This window comes from Octopus bimaculoides, chromosome 13, assembly GCF_001194135.2.
Source record: "Octopus bimaculoides isolate UCB-OBI-ISO-001 chromosome 13, ASM119413v2, whole genome shotgun sequence".
NCBI lineage: Eukaryota > Metazoa > Mollusca > Cephalopoda > Octopoda > Octopodidae > Octopus > Octopus bimaculoides.
This window is the reverse complement of record NC_068993.1, coordinates 15,534,391-15,539,519: the sequence shown is the minus strand read 5'-3', so window position 1 is coordinate 15,539,519 and position 5,129 is coordinate 15,534,391.

Here is a 5,129-nt window from a genome sequence, read left to right as displayed (position 1 = left end):
AATGCATTCATGGAAATAATTATAAACGTCGTCATCATTCATTTTCATCCATTTAGAAATATATTTATATATATAAATATCTATGTGTGTGTGTGTGTATGTGTGTGTGTGTGTGTGTGTGTGTGTGTGTATTCTACATACTTTTGCATTACTTTTTACTATAGATCCTATGAAATATTGTGACTACTTTTCGGTAGGATCGGTACTCAGTTTCGTCTTGCGTAGTTTTTAAGGTGAATGGGGTTCCCCGCTCTGCGAAATATGACGAGTGGGAGTATTCCGCTCCATTCTTATGAGTCATTTCTACTTTACTATTTGCATATTTCGGTTTTAACGCATTACTTACGTCAAGAATGTACTGACCAATTTTGAAGTGAAACCATGATACGCAACGATGATTATAACTTCCCTAGTATCTACTTAGTCATATGTACACAAGTAATTCTTCTTTGTGTTATATATGGCTGCCTAATATTGGTTTCAAATTGTGGCACAAAGCCAGCAATTTGGGCGTGGGCGGAGTAGCTGTTGGTATTGTATTATTGCGTATGTACTTGCCTTTATATGCAACATATGTTTTTAACAAAGGTTTGGAAGCCAAAAGTATTTTATTAAATTTCGTATGCCAGCCTAATGACTGAAGTTTACATTCATTCATGTAAGTATATATGCATACACACACACACCCTCACACAAATAGTTACATGTATGTATGCATGTATATATGTATGGAGTGAAGTATATACGCCATCTTTGCAGATATGGAGAGCAAATAAACTTGAGAAAAAAATTTGTAAATCATACATTCTCTTCACATAACAAAACGAGGCATTATAGGACTATTATAGACATAGGAATAATGACAATGAATGCAAGAGAATCGTGTAAAATATACTACTACTACTACTACTACTACTACTACTACTACTACTACTACTACTACTACTACTAATAATAATAATAATAATAATAATAATAATAATAATAATAATGATAATAATAATAATAATTATAACAGTAATAATAATAAGAGTAATACTAATAATTAATGAAGAAAAAGAAGAAAGAAAGAAAAAAAAGTAGAAAGATATGGAGAGAATTCGTCAGAACTACAATTCTATATTTCCAAGTATGTATTTTATTTAGAAGTGAAATAATTTGGTTTGTCACGTCGACTTTACGAAATCAAATATACCCGTATTCTTAAACACGAATACGGTAAACAACATTCGAAAGGAATATTAAAAAACAACAATAAAAACAAAAGCACCCCCCACAAAAAAAAAAAAAACTCAATACTGGATAATAAAAATAATAGCAATTGTTGTCTGTTGTTCATTTATTTTTATAACGATTTGCGAAATTTTAAGAAAAATATTTTTAACATTGGAATATTTTGGATGGAATCAGTTTGCATGTGGACAAAACAGAAAGAAAGTAGACAGAACTCCGATTTTGTGAAATCAATAGTTCTTTTGAATGGTTAATCAAGACGAACTCATGCATTTTTGATACAAACGAAGAAACCAAAGTATTGCATAGTATTTTATAAGTAACAGTAGGAGTGGGGGGGGGGGTCAAAGGACGTAACCAGCTGTTTTACAAGACTTTGGTCAGAATATTCTTTTATTCTCATGACGCTATGTTTGTCCGTTCGTTTGACCCCATCTGTTTAATTCCGACGTTATATTGTTGTAGAGATTTTGTAACCATTCTTTTTTATTTATTTATTTATTTATATATATATATTTTTATTATTTTTTTGTTTTGTTTTGTCATTTCAATTATTCTTCTTTTGATCGAAGAAACAAACATTCCCATTCCAGATTCTCAAACCCTCATCATTACTAAACATCATTTCGTGTCTTTTTACCAAATTTCTTCGCCGTAACCAAGTACGCTTCTCGTGTCAGTCCTACATTTTTCTCTTCTCCTTCACGAATAGACATTTCTCTGACTTTCTTTGTCTTTCTGTCTCTCTGTCCCGCTCTATCTATTTTCCTCTCCCAATTTCTGTATAACGTCTTCGTATCACCCTATCTCCATTCATTCCTATTCTCTTTCTTCCTCTCTATCAATTTTCCATCCTTTATTATATCTGTTCTCACTCTCTATATATCCACTCCCTCCTTCCCTCACCTTTACCAAAATCTTATTATTCTCATTGTCTCTTATTAATAGTCTACACTTCTCATTCTCTCTTACCACTACTAGCTTTTACTATTCTCCTTTACTATTCTATACTCTCTTTTACAATATCTTGTTCCTTCTCTCATCTTTCTCTTCTCCTTCGATATTGTTTCCGCTAAACTTTGTTCCCTGTAGCTTATTCTTATTCCTTCATTATCTTTACTGTTTCTGGTATTTCTCTTCTTTGATTCTATTCACCCTTCGTTCTCTCCTTTTTCTGTTTTCCTTCCATTTATTCTCTCATACTCCCTTTTCTTTCTCATTTGTTCTTTCTACAGATATTTCCCAATGTTTTCGTTTATTCACCTATCCCAATTATTCAAAACATCATCCGGCCTCTCCTCACAGCCTTAAACCACACGATCGTTCATATTGCGCACATATAAAACAGAAACGAGCCCAGAAAAACACACACGGGAGCATAGATATATAAACTTATACACACAATGTTGGCACAAACACTTTCTTTCATTTTATCTCTTTCTCGCCTCCACTCATATACTCATGTATATACATACATACACATATACAATCGTTCACAAACACTGTCTCATTCTAAAATAAATTGACGCATACTCAATATAGCCACAAATATATCAACGCTCTCATAGAGGTGCACTCAGAATAACAAAGATATAAACAGACCAACACACTCACAAACAAATACACACGCATACACAAAGACGGAGAGGGAGAAAGAGTGAGGGGTTGAATAAGAGGTGCGAATATTCATATCTTAGACGTGTCAAATCTTTAGCCTTCATTGTCAAATATAAAGAATGTGTGGACAGAGGGTTGTGTTTTCTGTCCAAAGCCAAACACATGGTATACACATGGAAAGCAATAGAATTTCCCTTAAAACCAAATAAATAAAATGTTTTAGATGGATGAACCAATTGGATGCTTACTGCTGGACAGCCTTCACCATTGTTGTTATTTAGTGGAGCAGAATGGTAGGAGGTGGGAGAGAGAGAGTGAGAGTTGGAGAGACGGAGAAAGAGAGAGAGGGAGAGGGAGAGAGAGAGAGAAATAAGCAGATACTTGAATGAATAGCAATTCACGAACATAGAGTTGCTGTTAAGTTGTTGTTAGCCTGGCACCCAGAAGACAATGGCGGCAAAAATATGTTTCAGCCGCTACGTCGAAAAGCCGCCTGGGGAGGCATATGGATTAAATATAAAATGACTTCATTATCAAGCTATGGCGTTGTTTGGTATACTTGCCTACCCGGTGTTGTTGTAGTTGTTGTTGCTGTTGCTACAGTTATTGTTGTTGGTGTTGGTGTTGTTGGTGTTGCTGCTGTTGCAATTACTGATGCTAGTTACTGCTGATGCTGCTGTTGATATTATTCGGCCCCGTGATTTCTGTTTTTGTTGTGGCTGCTTTCGTTGCCTTTATTGTTGCAATTGTTGTTGCTGGCATCGCTGTTGTTGTCATTTATTATCATTATTATTATTATTATTATTATTATTATTATTATTATTATTATTATTATTATTATTATTACATTCGTTCTTATATTTATCATTGTTGTTATTATTATTATTGTTTAACAAGATTGTGTCTTGAGCGTTGAAGTCCCATACAAATCTAAAGCTGGTCATTTCGGAAGGAGAACAGAGCCATTGTTCCATAATGATTTGTCTTATCCATCGCGCTGGACTGTAAAGTGATGTTTTTGATGGATTAGTCATCACTAAAACGATGTAATGAATTGCCACATACATACATTGGAACAAACGAAACGAAAAACGCAGAGGGGAAAAAGTTTCACCAGTTCAATGATTGTGTGAACAACATACAACATATAATGAGTTGCTGACCCAAAATGTCATTTGAGGTGTTACCTTCCTATCAGGCATGATGTTACTACAAAAACAATATGGAATGTCATCTGCATAAAGGGGTTGGCCCTCTGTGGAAGTGTCAAAAATAACAATGATACACAACGCTTCCACACCTTTTAACATAACCGAATATTAGTTGAGCGTTTCAATCAAAACTATCGTTATATTAGTCATATATACACACGTACACACATACACACTACACAGATACATAATACATCCATACATACATACATTATATAGAAATAAATATATGTATATTTATATATACACATAATAGTTGAACGTTCCAAGCAATACTACAGTTAAATAAGTATACATACAACCATATATATATATATATATATATATATATATATATATATATATATATGTATGTATGTATGTATGTATATATGCACATATGTTTATATACAAATACACAAAGGTTCTGTACATTTCTCTCGAGGACAGAGAGGAAACAGAACCAATCATGCAGAGCTGGGAAAGTATGTTACCTTGCAGAGGTGCATATACCATCAAAAGTCAGCGACAAATAAAATATATATGTTTGTTTATTTCGGAAACGTCAGTTTATAAAATCTTGACTACACAATCTCGTATGGGAGCCCAGAAGGGATTATTTTAAAGTTAGGAAATCTTACAAATATTTTGTACTTACGCGTTTGCTGAAGTTACATACGTTAAAGTTTTACAATAACTTATATACATATATTTATAACACAAGGAAGGCAGCTATAGCAATATAAAATCACAAAGGAAAAATTCAGTCCTCACAAATTGTGATCGACGGGGTCAAGTAGCGCCTATATTGTTAGAAACATGAGTTAAATACCCTTAGAGTCTCAACAAAGCACATGTACATATACCGGCAGGGGAGATAACCGTCCTACAGCAAAGCTTGATCAATTAACTAAACTAGATTCGCTTGACAAATACAAGCTCATCAATAGTGACAACTCCATCGTTGGATGGTTTGGCTAAATCCTGACTATCAGTATATATATATATATATATATATTGAGCATATGAATTCGTGGGTGATTCACGAAAACGATAATGTGAAAACTGCTAATATATATATATATATAT